Source organism: Ambystoma mexicanum, chromosome 1p (genome assembly GCF_040938575.1).
Source record: "Ambystoma mexicanum isolate Mex_15411 chromosome 1p, UKY_AmexF1_1, whole genome shotgun sequence".
In the NCBI taxonomy this organism is placed as follows: domain Eukaryota; kingdom Metazoa; phylum Chordata; class Amphibia; order Caudata; family Ambystomatidae; genus Ambystoma; species Ambystoma mexicanum.
The window spans coordinates 747,580,329-747,602,749 of NC_090921.1; the positions used below are offsets into that span (position 1 = coordinate 747,580,329).

General features: G+C 44.1%; 1 protein-coding gene across 6 annotated transcripts in view; it reads right to left on the minus strand.

Moving 5' to 3' along the window:
- Positions 1 to 9,568, minus strand: part of POGZ (pogo transposable element derived with ZNF domain) — a 1,205,269-nt gene extending 1,195,701 nt beyond the window's left edge. For 5 of the 6 annotated variants that reach the window (XM_069650460.1, XM_069650451.1, XM_069650433.1 and 2 more), the window contains exon 1: positions 9,368 to 9,506. The gene's annotated coding sequence lies outside the window, so the exon portion shown is untranslated. Of the gene's footprint in view, positions 1 to 9,367 lie in introns of all 6 variants that reach the window. The other variant, XM_069650424.1, reaches the window with a different exon arrangement.
- Between the last annotated feature and the right edge of the window lie 12,853 nt (positions 9,569 to 22,421).

Below are 22,421 nucleotides of genomic sequence, written 5' to 3' on the forward strand. Positions count from 1 at the left end.
AATGTAGCGCAGGAGGGGCTGGAGTGTGTGCTTGGGCAATTGGGGAGGTTTGGTGGCCGATTTCCCCTGGTATCTCTATATGCGACTGCCCAGGTCAGACTCCATAATATTAATGCTGCGACAGCCAATGCTGTACCAAGAGCTGCAAAGTCAAGAATATACTGTGTATAAAAGTGATTGGAAAAACCCTGGCACCTTGGTGCCAAAAAGGTTATTAGGAGTTTGCTCTGTTCTGGGTCATGATAGACTATTTTGGTTCAATGTGAGAAAGCATTGCACCTCACTTGCGAGGAGCCCTACTTTCCATTGACCAGCTGTTGGTACTGTAGGACATATTTTACTATAGAGAAAAGTGCTGTGGGGTAAGGTTAACCATTGAGGGACAAGAAGAGCCACCACCAATGACAGATTGGACTGTGACAAAACTCTGTCAAACAATTGGTGACTAGGAAGAGGTGTTGTCAGAGGTTCTGGTTAGGGGTCCAAACTCGTTTTTTTTTTTTTAAGTTTACTTCTGTGGCTCCCTCTTAGTGAGCAACTGTTAGGTTACCCTCACATGCTATAATTGCATTGCTTGCTATAGGCAGAAAAGGCCATCAAGAAGGAGATTGCATTGGGGTTAGCCGTGGCACAGCCCCCAACAGTTGGGCATCTGTTAACAGTGTGTTGACGGGGGACTGTAGCAGCATATCTGACCAGGCCATATTAAGGGTTTGTGAAACCTGAGTCGGAGACAAATTGCACCTGCCCGACCCCACCCTCTGCCCCAACCCAAAAAAAAGGGAAGGGATCCAAGAACTGCTGTTCACACTCCAGCCCCCAAACCCAATCACGACCCATAAATTGATAGGATATGCTGCCCAGGAATCCATCAAAACGTTAGTAGTTCCCCCAACAAAGGGATTTATATTCAAACCGGAGATGTACCAATATGCTGCTACATTTTATTTGAAAAAAATACAAAATCTCTGTTTCATTCAGAACGAACACTCCTTAGACCAAGTCTTTATTCCTTGCGTCCCATCTCCGGGGTTACATCGGATATGTCCCTCAAACTCTAGTATTCTGGCAAACACCAGTTTCACACCATTCAGGCGAATGTTGGGCTGGCAATGCAGTTTTATCAGGGCCTCCCAACAGATATTTTTGGATGTCTTTCTACAGACTCAACTATTACATGCATCATAATTCTACATGACCAACGCTGCAAATAGGATGTTGGTGGTTTCCCAACAATATATGCAATCCTTACCATAGAATGGACTGTCATCTTTATGTTGTCCTTGAAGTGATTGTTCAAAATACGGTTAGCTTTAAATTGGGTTACACTACTAATTCAATAAAGGGTGTTGCTTCCAAGCTCAGTGTTCCCAAAAGAGTCTAAAAAATGATACTGTATTCCCAACAAATGAATGAAACGCAGTACTTTGGCCACACGTCTATGGCATCTGCAAACACAAGTGTTAAAGCATTTTTAAAAAGTCAAACAGACACTAGGAGGCTATACTAGCTGTAACGCTGGACTCAAAGCGTGCACTTGTACCTGGATAGTGATAAGACTTGACAAAAAATTTGCTGTATGCATATTTTTTTTTTATTTGTTATCGATAATAAAGTCATCCTTTCAAATATACAAAATTAGATAATTTACAAGTATTTGGTTAGATAGTAAAATATTGTGACATTTACAAACATTGTAACATATACCCAATCCAATTTAGTTGCAAAAGGAGACCACAATTTTCCGCTAGATCAATCAGATGCAATGGAGCATTTCGTCAATAATGTGGACATAGATTATTAAACTGCGGCGGTAAAGATACAATTATATAATTCCTTCCACCAATGTGATGTTGGGAAAAATCTCATCAAGGAAATAAACTATGGCCACCCGCATTCCCAGATCGGGATTGTTTGTTATGTTAGACCACATATTGTTCATAGACATATGATTGTATCTCGTTAGATTACATTTTTTAAAGTGTTTAAATCTTTGGTTAGCTAGCATAAGACAATACAAGATGCAATGTTCCAAGGTTTCTTTCTGTATTCTGTTGGCATAAAAACGACAGTAATTCTGATCTGATCGTAACAGGTTTCGTCTAACTAGGACCTCGGTGGTAGGGTATAAATTTAGCCGAAACCTGAGAAATTGGTGTCTAATATGAGGAGACGGACATCTTATTAAATAGGGCGCTGTGACATTCAAAGCTCTATTACCAAGAAGTCGTGAATCCACATTTCTGTATCCTAGACATTGGTTTTGAGTTTGAATCCAATCATGGAGGAAGAGTTTCTGCTTAGTTCGAACCGATTGGATAAGATTAAATCAAGAGGTGTCCAGGACCACACAACACCAGGAATGTATGGTCCTGGGCTAGAAGATGCTTGCTCAAAATATTCAACAGTCCGCCAGACTCAACGCCCAATATTGCTTTTCGGAACTGAGTGCACATCTTCCATTTTACGCGAGATTCTAAGGATGAAATGCCCAATTCGAACCGTATCAGTAGTAATGGTGTGCTTTTAGGAAGATGCAACAACTGTTTCCAGAATTTATCTTCTAGAAGAGACCACCATTTTGATTTTCTTGGGAGCATTGCTTCAAAACCATAGCTTAAGATGGGAACAACTTTCTGCTGGTAGAATGTGACAACATGTTTTAGAGTGAATTTACCATATTTGCTTGTAAGTATTTTCGCTTGAGAAGTTAAAGAGCGACGTGGAATATATGTCATCATTCAATGCTTGGTTTGAATTGGAGGCCTGGATGGTTATGCCCAAATATTTGTATTGTTGAACTTCAGTTAGTATTGCGTCCTGTAGAGACCAGTTATGAGTTCTAACTATTGTTTTTGTGTGAGGTTTGCATATCATAATTTGGGTCTTTTGAGTGTTAATTACAAGTTTGTTGTTAGATGCATAAGAGTTCATATTATTCTACAATTTTTGCAAGCCAGAAGGAGTTTGAGATACGAGAATGAGATCATCCGCATAAAGAAGATGAGTTATAATGTCAGACCCAAGTTTTGGTGAATCTCCCTCAGTGGCTCGCAAGATCTTGCCCAAGTCTAATAGAAAGAAACTGAATATAGAAGAGGCCAAAATGCAGCCTTGTTTTAGGCATCGAGCAGTATTATTAATAGATGATAATTTACCTGCAGTTGAGAGGCTAACTTGAATAGTGGTATGAGAATGAAGAAGCATAACAAGGTATGGATGTTGGGCAATTAGGTTTAACTAATTTAGAAAAAAGTATGGACCGGTCTATAGAATCAAGTGCGGCTTTAAAATTGGTGTACGCTAAGTATAGAACTTGGTTCTTAGCCGCATATTTAGATTTTAATGTATTAATGGTCATGAGATTGGGAGAGGTCCCAACCCCGGCGACAAAACCCGTTTGGAAGGGATCTCTGAGATTGTTTTCAGTGGTCCATCTATTGAAGTCTTGTAGTATGATCCTTGCAAAAATTTTGCCCGGGGCATCTAATAGGGCTATTGATCTATAGCTACATGGCAAGGAACGATCCTCTTTTTTATATATCGGGACTATGATGGAGTGTGTCCAAGAAGGAGGCAAGCACTGCGTGAGGTTAATAGATGTGAATATCCTGTATAAGATGGTAGCCCACAGCTCAGGATGTTTCTTAAGCATTTGATTTGAGAGACCATCTGGTCCACACGCACCATAATTGCTAATCTTTTTTATATAAAACTCAATGTCTTCCATGTCAAAAGAGAGATGGAAGCTGTCATACCTTTGTGATGTGATGCTTTGTGAAAATTTAGGCTACGCAGAGATGTCTCGAAAATGGGCAATCCACCTAAGTTCAGTTACGCAGTTTGCTTGTAAAATGCTTTGAGGTTGATGGTTAATTAAAGTCCACATACCTGCAGTGTTTTTAGACTGTAAAGAATGCAACACGGCTTCACCATCAAGTTGATATGCTTTAGCTCGAAGAAACTGGAACGCATTTTTATGCTTGATTTTAATTGATTTCAGACAGGGCGCTCTAAGGGCAGGTGAAAGATTCATCTCTTGTCTTTTCAAGGCTCGAGTACAAGCTTGGAGATTTTGAATTTCAGGATTGAAAACATGGAGTCTTGGTCCTACATCTATATTATAACTTGTTGCTCTTGGAGATTTAAAAACTTGCATCAAGTAAGGATAGTGTATATTTTGTTGTAGTTGTTGGTTTTCCAAGATTCCATTTAACTCACAGAGTGATTTGGGTGACCATCAGAGGCTATTGCCCCCGTTATTCACAATCAAATTGTCAGTATAGGCGTTAGTCGGGATAGATCCACCGTGGGAGAGACCATTCCAAACGGCTACCAACTGATTATGATCGATATTGCGATTGTCAACTATATGGAAGTTAACCAATTCTGAGAACAACTGCGTGTTCACAAAAACATATTCAATAATAGCTGAGCTGTGACCTCTCTTCCAGGGGGGCTTGGGAGGCATATCTGATGAGAACGCTCAAATATGCCTATTTAGAACCTTCCTGCTGTAGTATATGTATACAGAACACATGTATGGAAAAGGTTTACATCCACCACCAACTAAAAATCAGAAACACAGACTGAGTATACAAATGAAAAGTTAAAATGCAAGCATACAAACATGAGACTAAGATGGAGCCAGGATTTCATTTCAATTGGTGTCACCGTGAGGGAACTGGAAAACAAATTAACTGTGAGCAATATACGAACGGTTGCCGTATTATATATGAAGCAGCATGTCCTCCGTTAAATCCAAGGTGGGGCGTAGGCTGAGAAGGAGATCACTTGTAGGGACTGAATTTTGACAAGTTAAACACTACGAGATTAAATGATTTGCCCGGAATTGCACACTGGTAAAGGGGTGTAGCTGTGATTTGATCCCAGTCTGTAATATAAGCATTTATCCACGTATCTTGCTTATAGCACATATAGCTAGAAGAAATTATTTGTTAATCTGTTAAATAAGCAAACCTGAAAATAAGCTTGTCAACGACATCTACAGTTTGTTGGACTCTCTCCCGTCTATGGCTCCTTCCACTCAAATGGCTTACAAAAAAGAAACAGCAAGCAGGGGGCTAAATAAGGAGCACCAAAACGGGAGAAGTTAAACCTTTTCACTTGTGCCGCAGTGATGCTACGTTGGCAAGCCGTTTCTGATGCGATACATTGTTTTGTACTGTAATCGAAGTTCATACACACACGTTTTATCAACCTCATTGAAAGGAAAGGCTCAGCCAGCAAAGTAATACAAGATCACTCAAATAAGTGCATCATCACTGAGCGTTTTCTTCAAAACGCCACTCCAACGAGTGAGCATGAGTGTCAAAATGGTTGGTTATAATATGTTATCAATGCATTTATTTACAAGATTTATTTAGTGCTTTTATCCAATGTGCTTTAAAGAAGAAAAAATTAACAGTACAATAAAATGCGTAAAAAGAAAAACATTTACCAGTCAAAGATTGAGCACCAGTGACAAATTATATGCAATACATACGCGGTTTTTAACTGTGTAAGAGAAGGACAGGAACAGATATCGAGAGGTAAATTGTTCCACAGTTTTGGCGCACCTAATTGAAAATGCACAGCATTGTTGAACAGGTAAAGCCATTTAGGCGAGCAAGTTAAGGGGAAATATAAGAAGATTGTCAGCGATTGACAAATGTTCTTAATATTGAAAATAAGAAAAAGAACAAGAGAAAACTGCATTCTGCACACCTCCAGAAAAAGAGAACTTGTACCCAATGTGTGCTATAGTGACAAAAACTGCATGTGCTGAAGTGAACACACACAAATTACATAATGTATTGATCAGACACGCAGTTGGTTGTCAACAGCTAGACGGCACAGAGTCTCAAAAGTACAATAGTGGCTACACAATATGTGGACAGTGTAAATGTGCACCAACTTCTTTTCAAACTACGTGATGGCACCTCTCAGTATGAGGAGCTGGGGTGCGAGGCTAGTGCCCCAATAGAGCTAGTTAACAGAGTGGGTTCAGAGATGGTGGATGCTTTTATTCGTGTTCAAACTCCTAGTACATTACCCCAAAGCTGGCCTCAACAAAATCGAAAACCCATTGCACCAGTGGCCAGATTAATGTATCCAGGGTGCGAGCCTACCAGTTAAATTTCATCTCGGAGCATCAGAGTAAAATTGGTGCTACGTAGGTGTTAGCCAGATGCTGAGCTTCACGGCCGCCAGAGACATGCTTCTGAGTAATGGGGCGATAAAGGTTTACGATGATGTGTGGAGACAGATCAGCTTTTTATGCAGAAGTAATAGTGCTCTTAACAGAGCGAGCGTAGGCCTGATGGTTCACGGTCACTGAAAGGCCCTGTCAAATCGCCTGGCTAGGCTCCTTTATATTCAATCACCCAAATACCGTACTGTTAATTATTTTGCTACGTCTAATCCCAAAAGGAACCCAATGGAATTAGGTTTAAAGTTACTGTTCGCAACAGAACATTTTTTCTACAGCGCCTGCTGTTTAATGAATACATTACTTTACATACAAAAGGGTAAAGTGTATAGCCCTTTGCCTTCTTATTGTGGAGGAAAGTCTTTAACATTTTTAGTTTGGACTGTTAAGCGACAGCAAAACCTATAAGCCGAAACTATTCCATTAGAGTACAGATATGGACAAATGGCATATGAGGAATGACACAAAGCTTGAAGGTGTTTGATTATTTGTCCACCCATGCTAATCCCTATGGCCATTCCCACCATGTTTCTGCACAAAACACCTTCTCGTGGGAACTCTGAGCTAGCTTTAAACTAGCCTTGCCTTCAAACTTTGCACTGGAATTGCCATTACAGTGTTTTTTCAAAGCAGTCGTCTAAGAGTTCATGCTTTAATTGGAGCTGTAAACACGAGTCTGGGGTAATTTTATTTATTATGTGTTTATTAGTTCCAAGAACTTTTTCATATTGATGTACCACAGTAAAATATCCCACATTGTACATATAAAATAATCCTATAATATTAAAACTTTTAATCCAAATTTAAAAACCAAACATATTACTGAGTCAAACTAACAAGAAGGCTCTACGAAAAACAATTCAGATCTTCAATCCATGTTTGCTAATTATCAAGCTTCATTGGGAGCAGTCCCCATCATTCCAGACATTATACAAAAGCGATCAGAGATGAGTTACAAGAAGTTAAACCAATAGTCCCAAAGACTGTCTTCACACAATCCCTGCATACTGTGGACAAAACGCGCCAAGAGTTCCTCATAACATTTTTCAAACCAGGAAAGACCGTTAAAATATGTTGTGCAGTTTTATAGGTCATAAAATCTTTGCAAATACGACAGGTTCGACCTTCCCTGGAATCCACAACAGAGGTCCCAGAGTAGATCGTGTAGGCAATTGATCCCATCTCAACAAATAGAATCGGTGTACCAAAACTGCAGACATTTTTATTTTGCAAATTGCTTGATACCTTTGCAGGTTTCACAAAATGAGAGAAATTGACAATCCAATCCCAGGCTTTGACCATAGTCCGTCAACTCAAAAACATAATGAATGGTCCGGAGACCAACTCATAACCTCAAAACACTCTTGTGACAATTTGCCCCATTGGGAAAGCTGGTTCCCTCCCTTATTTTTAAGCATATCCTACCCACTAAGATTGAGATGGTGCACTGAGGATTTTCCAAGACTATTTAACAAAATGCCCGTGTTTCATGGGAAACCAAACCTAGTTCTAGGCAAATCCTCTCAACAGGGACTGACCCTGAAAGGCCAATAGGGTGCACCAGAACCTTGCCTCAATCTTTTTTAGCCATTTGAAGTTTTTCATGTTGTGGCCTCCAACCCATACAAAACAGCTGGACAAAAAACGTTGTATAATTTGAGGATACCAGCAAAACTAAAGCCACCAGTATTGGTTGCAAATTTCTTAATCAGTATTGCATGAACTACTGCTTTATGTACCTTTTCAGCATTTATTGCAGTATACAACCCATTTTCGATGCCGAAATATGCATACACTAAGACTATCTATAATACAATCAGACCTTTTTACTTGGTCCATTCTACAGCCTTTACCGAAACCCATAACCTGCATCTTGTAAAAGTTTATTAGTAAACCGCTCCTTGTGTAATAAAAAAGTTTCTTAACCCGGTCTGCCTTCAGGCATTCGCCATTTATGAACACTATGCTTGTCCTTAAATAAAGTCCTGTTAAAAACATGCATTGGCAAAGCCAACAGTTTTGGCTTATGAAGGAGTATTAGGCATTTGCCAGGCACTGCTATTAATTTCCAGGTACGCGCACCATTTTGCACATGCTTCCATCAATGGCCAGTTAATAGCCCTACAGCAGTACCTGGCAAGTGCCTTTTTCATGCCTAAACAAAAGTCCAAACTGTTAGCATTGCCAATGCTTGTTATTTAAAGTACCCCATTCAACCTAATTTCACAGCCCCTAAATAGACAGCGCACTATATTACTTGCTGGTGAAGACCGCTTCTACTCATTCCACTTCGTCCCTCTTGTTTCCTCACACACAGGTTAGCACCAACACCTCTCAAGCCATCTGCAGCACTTTCATCAATTAAGTGGTTGCATTATACTTGCACTACCCATTGGTTAGGTAAAATACCAAAACAGCCAACAGCTGTGTGCTTGAAACGTGTACAATTTACACAAAATTATCCTTAACAAAACAGCATGGCACGGGGCAAGTGTTTAAGCAATGATATCACGAAGTAAGGAAGTGGAATGGACCACTTTCTGCACAGCATGCATCAGCTGGACGTTGACAGATACTACCCATGCTACAAAACATTCCTTCAAAAGCGGCCTTTCACTATTCGGTGGTAGGTGAATAACTAGAAACATTGTTCCCCTATCCACCAGTTGTACAAACACCGCTACTTTATGGAGGAGGATTTTATTTGTGCAAGGCTAATGGCAATATTTAATAACAGTTTACGTCCAGGAGACATGCGCAGCTTTACAAGCCACTGCAGCCCGTGAAAGTGTAGTTATGCAAACGGGTTCGACTTTTTAACTCGACAGGTGCATTTATCAATCCCCAGTCCCCACCAAGTGGAGTAAGAGTCAAAACGTCCCGCTGAGGAAACAAAATAGTCCCCCCGATAACAAAATGGCGGCCGCGGAAGAATAAACAATATATGGCCAGAGAGATAAAAATCTCAAACTGCCACTCCATCAGGCATGAAAAATGCGACACCAACATATTAACAAATAACAACCCAAACGCCCTCCCGAAAAGGAACTGGACTTGGCAAGACAACATTCTCCCAAGAAGCTCCGTTTTCAATCCCACATCCACTCCGCCCCCAGCCTCCTCCTCCTCCTCCTCCTTATATCGGGTCGCACTCACCTGCTTTGACAGGGGGTTGGTGGGGAATGTTACGCCGGGGGAAGGACCACAGTAACCGAAGGCCCCTTCACCTGAGCCGCGCTACTTCTCAACAGGTTTAATTTATTAAGCACCCGCGCGGCCCGATACAAAGGGAGAAAAGGTCCCCTCGCGGACTTAGCACCATCACACCAGAGCGGAGGGATATCGTGACCTCATTTCCGTTCCACAACATTGGACCCGCTCATTGGATGTCACTGATCAGGTGGTTAACACGTCATCAAGGAGTAGACAACCTGTACTGCACTTCTTTTTTGGTTTCCAGTTCTTCTCTGTTTTGTTTTTTAAGTGGAGGAGGTGTGGGAAGATATTTCTCTGAACAGGGTATTATCATGTGTAAAAAGAATGTTACATTAGGTTGTGTTTTTCAGTGAAAAGAATTTTAACTGTTTACCACATTAAACATGCCAACCAGGCCTCTGCAGCAGTGATAGATAATGTAATGTTTTCTAGTGTGTGACAGTGCAACAGCATACAGGCCAACCCTCCCGATTTAGGCGACAGACTCCCTAATTTTTGCGAAAAAATATTGCTATTTTTCACGTTCTCCACCCTAAATTACTTCTAACCCAAATGCATCCCTATGGGAAAATGTGCAAATCCCGATTTCTCTGATGAAATCTCCCTCACAGGTGAGTTGGGATGTTGACATGTTTGCAACAGGGAATCGAAATTAAGATTGGATAAGCCATAGCTCTCAACTCACGCTTTTGGCGGGTGTCTCCCGCCTTGTAAAGCACTGTCTCACCCGCCAAGCACGCCCATTCATTTCATTGGGCTCTCACCTGCCAAAAACAAAATTGGGTGTTTTCACCCGCCTTTGCTACACAAATGGTTGAGAGCTATGGATAAGCAGGCTCTTAAAACATCTTCTGGGTATCTGACATTAACCTGTGAGCAGGAGCTAGCACTGGACAATAAGGAGCCAGTACATAATATTCTGCAAATCTAACTTCCACATAAGTTGCAAACTTAATGTTTAGTGCATTATTTATGACCACTTATGCTTTAAATGTTGTATACATGTGTTCTAATGCTTATTTTATAGATTGTCCCAAACACACACTGTTAATGTCTAATAGGGATGTTTGTTTAGCATCAGTTGGCTTAGGGATCCAAAAGTAGCTCCTCGTAGCTATTGGTGTCAAGGTAAGCAGGCTCTTCTAGGCTGCAAGCAGGAGCTAAATAGCTCCCAGCTCCCTCAATTTAGAACCCTGGTGCAAGTCAAAGAACCACTTAAGCACTAGCAAAACAGTGTAAACCCTAAAAAGGGACATGCACTTAAATTGAGATAGTTTATACACAAAGGAGTACATTGTCAGTTACCCAAACCCCTGGAAAAAAATTAAATACTTTATCCAGTATGCAATGTTGTGAGATTTACAAGCCTTCCAAAAATCATGCAAAGCAGCACTCAATATAATATGTCCTTAACATCCTCAAACTATTTATGTAAAATGGGGGTTACGACTCTAAGCCGATGGTGGAAAATGTAAACCGCATTTGGTATGAAACAATGGTAATGGTGAAAACCGTTCAACATGTATGCATTGGTAATAAATGTATCTTTATGTGGGCATTTTCCTTAAAGAGGAAGTTCGCTCAAAAATGTTATTGTCCCGATATTTTTAAGCATACTGTAATTGAGCTTAAACATTTATCCTATGCATCTTACCTTAGTTTTCCTCACTTTTACACATATGAAAACAACGGGTTTGTGCCCAGCCATCTTGTGCTAATGTTATCCATTGATGCATCGCCCTAAATTCAAGTGCCCTCGGGCAGGAATACAGATCGCCTCAAACTGACATCGCTAGGCGCTTACGCTCCATTTCACAATGCCAACGCACGTCTCCTGTCAACGTTCTCTGTGCGCAAGCTATTGACGTGTCTCCATGGAAATGCCAGGACGCTTCTTTCCTCAACAACTATAAACAGACCAGACAACATTGCTTTTCCAATCGTTTCACAATATTTAGTTTCAATCACCTGTGACCCTGGTCTGCTCTGTTCAGCTATCTTCCGAGTACGAAGCCCTGCAAACAGGTACTTACACTAGCAGAACTGATTTAACTCAGTACTTGCATTTTATTTAAATATTTGTTGTATAATGGCAACAATACAGCCCTACCAGTGCGAGCGTGAGTATTCCGTAGAGGAACTAATGGAAAGAGAAAGAGAAAGAAGCAGAAACGATGGGGTATCGGACGATAGTTGTGAAGATTAATCACCGGAGCAAAAGCCTGAGCCTATTCGCATGGAAGGCGTTTCCACCTGGTGAACCTGCAATCGTTGCAAGGTCATGCCAACCGAGGTGGAGAACTGCTGCTGCCAAGAAAACTCTGGATGCTCGGCCTACATAGCCGAAGAAGACACACCAGCGTATTGTGTTACAGAGCTGCATGACTTCAGGGCAGCCTGCCTCACAAAGTCTGTGTTGAGGATTATGATGGTGCTTATGCACGAACTTCGTGCAACAGTTAGCCCTAGCAATTCAAGTAACGAGTAAGTGTACTCTAGATCTGATGTAATTTTGACAACTGAGACGACTAACATTTCATGTTGGTTTCCTACATTGTCATAACTTCAATTGATCACTGACAAATTAATTTAGTATGTAAATTGAATACATTTCTCTCGCTTATTGCAAATCAGAGTGTTCATTGCTTACATGTCTTTCACTTTCAATTAAAAAACAATATTTCTCTATGGCCCAAATAGTTCTGTCTTGATGTCATGATGCCTGCCCCCGGGAAACCAGACCAGACCCAGCAGCCCCGGAAGCAGCCATCACGCCATTTGGAGCATGCCCAAAAGCCCCAGTTAGGGGCTGTTTGGGTGCAGTCCTGGCGCCTTTGGCGCCAGGCTCATAAGAACAAAGTCAGTCCTGGCGCCATAGGCGCCAGGCTCATTTATGAGACTTTACCTAAAGCAGACCATGCTGCTTACTCACCTGATGCAGACCATGCTGCATGGAGACCTAAGCCAAATGAGGCTGAGGAGGGACTATTTAATGCAGGGACTATTTTCTTACCTGGGTGGGGCAGTGGAAGAATACTTACCTGGGACTTCTTCAAAAGCTATTTAAGCCACGCCCGGACAGCCACACGTGCTTCGCGTTATTCTGCAGTAGCAGCGTAACGCTCACCGTGCCTGCAGCAGCATCCAGTCTTCTGCCACGCCCGTCTACACTCCGGAGCTCCTGAACCCTGCAAGGAAAACAGAAGGAAAGGTTAGAGCAAGAGTTTATTCATACTCACCTGAATCCTGCATCTTCCCGACTTGGACCTGGAAGAAAGAATCCATCAGTCGCTCTTGCCGCGCCTCCTGCAACGCCGCGCTGAACTCACCTATTGCCATTTTCAGCATTCCATCACGCTCATCTTCAGTCCGCGGCCGCTCTTCATCACCTATGGACATAATAACAATAAGGTGAGCAACAGAGAGTTACCTAAGGCAACAAAGGCAAATATTAAGACTTACTTGAGATCACCGGGGATACTCACCTAATCTCGGGTCGGCTCAACCTTTTCCGCATATCCGCCGCACCCCGGCCCCTATGGGGAAACATTCCGCTGCAAACTTACCCGGTTGCGGTAAACGCTTCAATCCACGGATCTTCCTCCGAATGGATGCCTGAAAAGGAAAAAGACCACAGATTAGAGCAAGCTTCCCTCTTTATTCTGAACAGCTTTTATAAACACTTACCTGCGCATCTCTGGTTGCCACGTGAACTCTTTCCAGATCCATAAGGGCAACCTAGGGGAATTGGACTGAGTGAATTCCAGACGTTTTGAACTCTTATAACTATTACCTCTACGGAGTCAACTCTGTCTGCAACTCGCCAACTTCCCACACCAGTGAGGCAACTGGTCATCTACGCGCCCCTGCACTTGAAGCAGGATGGAGAGTTCATCTTTACAGATTATTAGGTGAGAATCTAAAGGAGTCCCAAAGTAATTCAAGGGGAGAAGGTGGGGTTAAGCTTAAACCTCACAGGTGGTTAAGTCCCCTTTCTGCATTACAGAAGAGTATTCATTCGAGCCACACAGACCAAGCTGGGTGGCGCGGTCCACTCCATCATCTCGGCGCTCCGAGTATCACTGGAAGAAGTAACATCAGGCCGGTCCAGATCAACGCCCCCGTGGATACCAGGTGAGCGTAACAGAACGCGAAGCCTACCCACAATAAGCCACGGGGGCGTTATGGAGATCTCAGAGACGAATCAATTAGCCCAATTATTAGGGGAGCTAAGGGCTGAAGTGCATGCCGCCCGCCAGGAAACTAATGCCCTTAGGAGGGAGCTGATAGTTTTGAAAGAGCGAACGGATGATCTAGCCAGACAGTTATTGCAAAGTCAAGCTGGGCAAACGCCACTGCCTGGCCTCAGGGCAGGTCCAGCTCCTGTGTCATCGAGCAACCCTGTTCAAATACACTTACCAGGGGCCGTTCCATTGGCTCCACCCGAATGTTTTACTGGAGACCCAAAAAGGTTTGCCGTATTCATGAATCAGTGCCGCTTACACTTCTTATGCAGACCTGCAGCCTTTCCGAATGATCAAGCCAAGGTAGCCTTTGTGCTGTCATACCTCAGCGGCAGCGCAGCACACTGGTCCATTCCTCTAGTTAATCAAGATGACCCCATTCTTCGGGATTTCCAGGGATTTCAAACAAGCATGGAAAGACTATTTGCTCGTCCTCCCAGGGTCAGGCCCTGGATAACGAACTCTTATCCCTACGACAGGGGAATCAGGATCTCCTTTCCTACATTGCAACCTTTAACAGATTAATAGTGGAAACTGAATGGCCAGAAGTAAAAAGAATCACATTGTTCCATCGAGGGCTTCGAGGAGAACTCAAAGATGTCTTTGCCCAGATCGTGAACCCACCTCAAGATTGTACCGAATATATAAATTTGGTGGTCCAACTTGATCATAGACTTCAAAATAGGAAGGCCGATAAAGCCAGGTTTGAAAACAGAGTCTTGGTCAGAACTCATACCAGCCCCAAAGAGGCAGAGACTTCAGAACCCATGCAAATCGGAGGGGTGAGAGGACCCTTAACTCAGAAAGAAAGAGATAGAAGGCGACAAATGCAGCTATGCCTATATTGTGGGAATTCAGGTCATTTTTTGCTGAACTGCCCCATAAAACCGCCCAAAAAGGTGGCGGGGGCTGCGGATAAAAACTCTGACTCGGGAAACGATCCCGCCCGACAAGCGTAGAGGTCCGCTTGCCGAGCTCGAAGAAGGACACTCAGACCTCGCATTTCACCATTCCAATGATCCTCGCAGATCCGGAACAGCCATCTCGGATGCACGCGGTAAAAGCGTACGTAGATAGCGGTGTCATAGGAAACTACGTGGACAGTGAACTGGCTTCCAGGATGAACCTGCCCCTCGCCCAGAAACCCACTCTAGATGTCATTACCACAGTTGATGGAACGGAAATTGCCTCAGGCCCCGTAACTCACTCCACCACAGAAATGACATTGCTGGTGCAGGATGGGCACTGAGAGACTTTGGTGTTTGATTTAATCAAGGCTCCTCAGTTTCAAGTAATACTGGGGATACCTTGGTTGGAAAAACATAATCCTAGTATTGATTGGCGAGAGAAGAGAATTACCTTCCCAGAATGTGCGCACACCTGTTACCCAAGAAAATCTCAGAACACGGTCCTGGCTTCAGTAACTCCAGCTACCATACAACTACCTACAGAGTATCTAGAGTTTCAAGATGTCTTCCAAAAAGAACAGGCAAATACCTTGCCCCCACACAGATCATATGACTGCCAAATAGACCTCATACCAGGCGCACAACCTCCCTGCAGCAGGATCTATGCCCTTACGGAACCCGAATATCTTCATTTATGTCAATACCTGGACCAATACCTTGCTAACGGTTTTATTCGCCCATCTAAATCCCCAGCATCTTCTGCTTTGTTCTTCGTGCCAAAAAAGGAAGGCGACCTCAGAACATGCATAGACTATCGCGCACTGAACCAAATAACCATTAAGAATCGGTATCCGTTGCCTTTAATTCCGGAATTACTTGACCAAGTAAAAGAAGCCTGCATATATACTAAACTAGACCTCCGGGGGGCGTATCATTTGGTACTTGTCAAAGAAGGCGACGAGTGGAAAACTGCTTTTCGCACGAAGTATGGATTATTTGAGTACCAAGTGATGCCTTTTGGATTATGCAACGCGCCGGCAGCCTTCCAGTTCTTCATGAACAATGTCCTTAGAGAACTTATCGATGTTTGTGTCGTCGTTTATATTGATGACATCTTAGTATACTCCTCATCAGAATCTGACCATATCAAGCACGTCCGAGCAGTGTTAGAAAAGCTACGCCAATACAAACTATATGCCAAATTGGAGAAATGCGTTTTCCACACCACTGAAGTGGAATTTCTAGGATTCATTTTAACCCCGGGAGGAATCAGGATGGATACACGAAAAATGGACGCAATTCTCAAATAGCCTTCGCCAAGCTCTGTCAAAGGGGTACAGAGCATGCTTGGTTTTGCCAACCTCTACCGCAGGTTTATTCCAGACTTTTCGCAGATTGTTCATCCCATCACAGCACTCTTGAGAAAAAACAAACGCTTTGTATGGACAGACGAAGCTGAAAGCGCCTTTCAAGAATTAAAGGCCAAATTCACATCTGCACCGATCCTAAGACACCCACGTCCTGAACTCCCGTACATAGTGGAGACTGATGCATCCAGCTTAGCAATGGGAGCCGTCCTTTCTCAAAAAGATCCCGAAACAAACCAGATTCACCCAGTGGCCTTTTGGTCAAAAATGTTCTCGGCTCCTGAATTAAACTATGCCATTACTGATAAGGAGCTGTTAGCTATCAAGTCCGCCTTCAAAACTTGGCGACACTATCTACTCGGAGCCAGGCACACCATCACGGTTATCACCGATCATCGAAATTTACAATATCTAAAAACAGCCAAAGCCCAGTCTTCACGTCAACTCCGTTGGGCATTGTTTTTTGCCGAATTTGATTTTGTAATAACTTATCGGCCCGGTTGTAAAAATGGGAAAGCGGACGCCTTATCCCAAATTGGAATGGGAGAGACTGAAGTGACCCTGGAACCTGTACCCATAATCCCAGACCAAAGAATTCTTGGTATGACTTCAGTACAGACACTGGAAGACATTCAAGGGATTGTCCGGCAGCTCTTTGATCCTCAAGCCCTACAAGATTGGGCCAAGAAAGGCCCAGATTTCAGCATCAGCAAGGAACTACCATATTACCGAGGACGTCTATTTCTGCCACAAAAAGAACTACAAGAACTAGTCATCTTCCATTATCACGATACGTTGCTAGAGGGACACCCCGGTATTACAAAGACCGAAGCTAAAATCAAGAAACAATTCTGGTGGCCCACCTGGCGAAAAGATATTAAGTCATTTGTCCTATCTTGTGGCATCTGCGCCCAAAACAAAAGTCAAAAAAGAAAACCAGCGGGGCTATTACAGCCTATGGATATCCCACCGATTCCTTGGCACACCTTGTCATTAGACTTTATCACGGATCTACCCCCGTGTAACGGTTTCAATACTATCCTAGTAATAGTGGACCTTTTTTCTAAAATGGCCTACTTTATTCCCTTAAAAGGGATACCCTCAGCCTCAACCCTGGCCAAGGAATTCCTTGAAAACATCGTTCGTCTACACGGTTTTCCATCTGTGTTAATTTCAGACCGAGGAAGTCAATTCATCTCGCATTTCTGGAAAAAATGCTGCCAACTGGCACAAATAGATGTCAGGCTTTCCACTAGCCACCACCCCCAGACCGACGGCCAAACAGAGAGAACTAATCAGACTCTCGAACAATATTTACGCTGTATGTTACATCAGTCTGAGGGCAATTGGAAGGACACCCTATGGATCGCTGAATATGCGTACAATAATTCAGTACACTCAGGAATTGGGCAGAGTCCCTTTTGTACCATATACGGACATCATCCCCGAACCTCGTAGTTGGACTCACCCCAGCATTTAGAGATGCCCGCAGTAGATCATCTTCACACAGTCATTACTCAAACCTTTAAGGAAGCAACAGAACATTTACGAAAGGCCAAGGAAAAATACAAGAAAAACGCTGATCAGCTTAGAAGAGAAGCACCACACTACCAGATAGGGGACCAAGTATGGTTATCTACTAAGCACATTCCACTCAAAGGAAAACGTACCTTTAATCCCAGGTACTTGGGGCCTTACTCCATCAAAGCGATTATTAACCCAGTGGCTGTCAAGTTGGAACTACCTGCTCATATGCGAATCCATCCCGTCTTCCACGTGTCTCTGTTGAAACCAGTGCAACCAGCAACTAGGCTAACCGACCCACCTGAACCTATCCTCATAGACGGAGAACCCGAATACGAAATCAAGAACATTTCGGACTCAAAAAGAGTGAGATCTAAACTCTTTTACCTAATTGACTGGAAAGGTTATGGTCCGCAGGAAAGGTCTTGGGAACCTAGTGACCACGTACATGCACCTCGTTTGGTGAAGAGGTTCCACCGGGAACTTCCAGACAAACCACGGCCAAGGAGAGGAACGACTTTGGGAGGGGCCTTGAGGGGGAGTGCTGTCATGATGCCTGCCCCCGGGAAACCAGACCAGGCCCAGCAGCCCCGGAAGCAGGCATCACGCCATTTGGAGCATGCCCAAAAGCCCCAGTTAGGGGCTGTTTGGGTGCAGTCCTGGCGCCTTTGGCGCCAGGCTCATAAGAACAAAGTCAGTCCTGGCGCCATAGGTGCCAGGCTCATTTATGAGAACTTACCTAAAGCAGACCATGCTGCTTACTCACCTGATGCAGACCATGCTGCATGAAGACCTAAGCCAAATGAGGCTGAGGAGGGACTATTTTAATGCAGGGACTATTTTCTTACCTGGGTGGGGCAGTGGAAGAATACTTACCTGGGACTTCTTCCTCCAAAGCTATTTAAGCCACGCCCGGACAGCCACACGTGCTTCGCGCTATTCTGCAGTAGCAGCGTAACGCTCACCGTGCCTGCAGCAGCTTCCAGTCTTCTGCCACGCCCGTCTACACTCTGGAGCTCCTGAACCCTGCAAGGAAAACAGAAGGAAAGGTTAGAGCAAGAGTTTATTCATACTCACCTGAATCCTGCATTTTCCCGACTTGGACCTGGAAGAAAGAATCTATCAGTCGCTCTTGCCGCGCCTCCTGCAACGCTGCGCTGAACTCACGTGTTGCCATTTTCAGGATTCCATCACGCTCATCTTCAGTCCGCGGCCGCTCTTCATCACCTATGGACATAAAAACAATAAGGTGAGCAACAGAGAGTTACCTAAGGCAACAAAGGCAAATATTAAGACTTAGTTGAGATCACTGGGGATACTCACCTAATCTGGGGTCGGCGCAACCTTTTCCGCATATCCGCTGCACCCCGGCCCCTATGGGGAAACATTCCGCTGCAAACTTACCCGGTTGCGGTAAATGCTGCAATCCACGGATCTTCCTCCGAAAGGATGCCTGAAAAGGAAAAAGACCACAGATTAGAGCAAGCTTCCCTCTTTATTCCGAACAGCTTTTATAAACACTTACCTGCGCATCTCTGGTTGCCACGTGAACTCTTTCCAGATCCATAAGGGCAACCTAGGGGAATTGGACTGAGTGAATTCCAGACGTTTTGAACTCTTATAACTATTACCTCTACGGAGTCAACTCTCTGCAACTCGCCAACTTCCCACACCAGTGAGGCAACTGGTCATCTACGCGCCCCTGCACTTGAAGCAGGATGGAGAGCTCATCTTTCCAGATTATCAGGTAAGAATCTAAAGGAGTCCCAAAGTAATTCAAGGGGAGAAGGTGGGGTTAAGCTTAAACCTCACCGGTGGTTAATACCCCATTTCTGCATTACAGAAGAGTATTCATTCGAGCCACACAGACCAAGCTGGGTGGCCCGGTCCACTCCGTCATCTCGGCGCTCCGAGTATCACTAGAAGAAGTAACATCAGGCCGGTCCAGATCAATGCCCCCGTGGACACAAGGTGAGCGTAACACTTAAATGGGTGTTCACTTTTGTTATGTGTCAATACTTCAAAGCGCAAGTACATTTTTCCAGAAAGTTACTTTTCTAAGGGCAACTATGCCCTAGAATTTAGGATGCATTTTTTGAATAAGGTGGTACACTTATGTGGTTCATACAATTAAAATATTTATATTTCTCTTTCACAGGTGGTACAGGCTGGTAGCCTACCGTTCATTTACATGGTGGCTTTATGGGAGGTTTGGATTCCACATTCGACGAGTAATACCCGCATGTGTCGTTCAAGCCATTGGCGCCAAATTCCCCAGTGACAGCGGACAGTACAGGGCATGTTGACACACTATGCTGCAACCACAAGTATATAATTTGTAGTTTGTTTGTGCCATCAACATCACCAAACTAAATAAAATACAAATGAGCACATACAAATAGTTGTTTGAATTTTTCAGTGAGTCAAGAACATGCTCAATCGTCTACAAGGGTCAGGGAAGAATGCTTGGTGCCCTTTTGCACTCGCCTCGTCCCCATCCATCCCCCCCTTAAGTAGTGGGTGGGTGGGAACGCTCACGGTGCCAAACACCATGTACAGTTCAAAAGGATCCTCCAGCCCCCCCCTTCAAGACCCTGCCACAGCAACCAACATAAGTTTGGGTCCCTTCAGCAGTGTTTAGGGCCTTTTGCACTCGCCTCATGCCCATCTATCCCCCCTCCAGTATCAATGGCAGTTCACACCTATGACTGTGCGCTCCCACTGGGGCTGGGAGGGTGGGAACACTCAAGCTGCCAAACACCATGTGCACCTCAAGGGGATATTCCACACAGTGGTAGCAAAGTGTAGAGGTGCACTCAATTTTCTCGTGTGATTTGAATAATACACAGCTAGGAAAATTATATCATGACCTTTCTGGTGCTCATCGTTGCATCTGTGCTACCAGATCGGGTAAATAGTGTGACAACTGGTCCCCTGATAGAAAACGGGGGGCAAACAAGGGCACACTTCAAACAATACAACTGTCAGGTATTCTTAGATTTTCATCACACTAGGTAACTTTTTTTGTAAAAAAGTACAATTTCAGTTCCAAATCAAAGATTATTTGCACAAAGTAATTACTGACATTACAGTGCATCAAATTTCAAAAAATTCTTCCCAAATGTAGATAATGTGAATATCCTCAATTGTTCAACATTATTCCTTTGCTGATTTTTCACATATGTATCACAATAAAGGAAACATTCTTTGCTTTACATACAAAATTACTTCAAAGTACAAGTTATTTGAGCATTGTGAATCCAGATAACTTGATAGGGATTGTTGTGATTGCTCGTCTTATACTGAGAGGACTCAGATGGGCATCTCCTATCCTTTACTACGCGTTATGGGCTGTCACGCCTTTCTTCAGGTAAAGATATATACCTAGTCTGGTGAAAATCTAAGAATACCTGACAATTGTATTGTTTGAAGTGTGCTCTTGTTTGACACCGTTATCTATCATGGGACCAGTTCTTACCATATTCCGCACAGTGACCATTGTTCACATGGCTCCCCAGACCCAGTGTCTCCAGACTCCCCTCTTCAAGACCCTGCCCCAGCAATCAACATAAGTGTGTCTCCCTTCAGCCGGTTCCAGGGACTTTTGCACTCGCCTCATGCCCATCCACCCCCCCTCCAGTATCAATGGCAGTTCACACCTATGACTGTGCACTCCCACGCGGGCTGGAAGGGTGGAAACACTCAAGATGCCAACACCATGTGCATCTCAAAGGGATATTACGCATGGGGACCATTGTTCACATGGCCTCCCCAGACCCAGTGTCTCCAAACTCCCCTCTTCAAGACCCCGCCCCAGCAATCAACATATGTTTGTGTCCCTTCATCAGTGTTCGGGCCTTTTGCATTCGCCTGATGCCCATCCATCCCCCTCCAGTATCAATGGCAGTTCACACCTATGACCATGCGCTACCACAGGGGCTGGGAGGGTGGGAACACTCAAGTTGCCAAACACCATGTGCACCGCAAAGGGTTATTTCCAGCAGGGACCATGCCCTCCACCAACCCTGTGTCTCCAGACTCCCCTGTTCAAGTCCACCCATCCCTCTTCCTCCCCAGTATCAATGGCAGTTCGCACCTAAGACCATGCGCTCGCAGGGCAGCTGGGTGGGTGTGGACGCTGAAGGTGCCACAAGCTGTTGATTAGCTAGCCTCTGTGTAGCATTGAAAATATACATTACACATCATACAAAATTATGCAGACTCTTTGTTTTTGTGTTGGCAATAAAAGTCTGTAGCTTTTCTTAAACATAACAATAATAAACCAAACAAGATTACTCTGTTTCTGTCACAAATCAACAGGTGTGCAGCGTTATCATAGTTCTGTACTTTATGGGCACTTGGACTGTGAAACAGGAACTTGATCTCCTTAGGTCACCGACTGCCCCATTGTGGGCTCTCAGGTCTGTGTGTTGGGGACCTACATCTTGTCTGGTGAGCACTCTTGCGCTTGCTGGCAGCTTCCTTCCAGGCCTATGCAGCCACACCTGAGTGGGCCAGGGCCACTTGGGTTCACCCAAAAGACCTTTGCTCCCCTAAAGCTCTATTCCAGTGGTCCTCAAACTTTTTAGGCCTGGGCCCCCCTGAGCAAAATGTGGGCAGGCCGGCCCCTCCCAAAAATGGCAAATGGACAGTATGTTCAAATGGCTATGAACTATTGTGCACCGTCACCGCACCCTACTCCCAGTATAGTCTCTGGGCTCCCCCACCTGCTCCCATCACAGTCTCCGGACTCCCTCATCCCACTCCTAGCCCAGTCCATGTGCTCTCCCCACCCCACCACAGACCCTGCACTCTCCAAACCCTGCTCCGACCACTATCCCGTGCCCCCCATCCATTCTGGTCCCACCACAGTCTCTGGGCTCCCCCACCCTGCTCCCAGCACAGTCCCAGGCCCAGTGGTGGCTGGTTAATTTTTTAAGTGGCGGGGCAT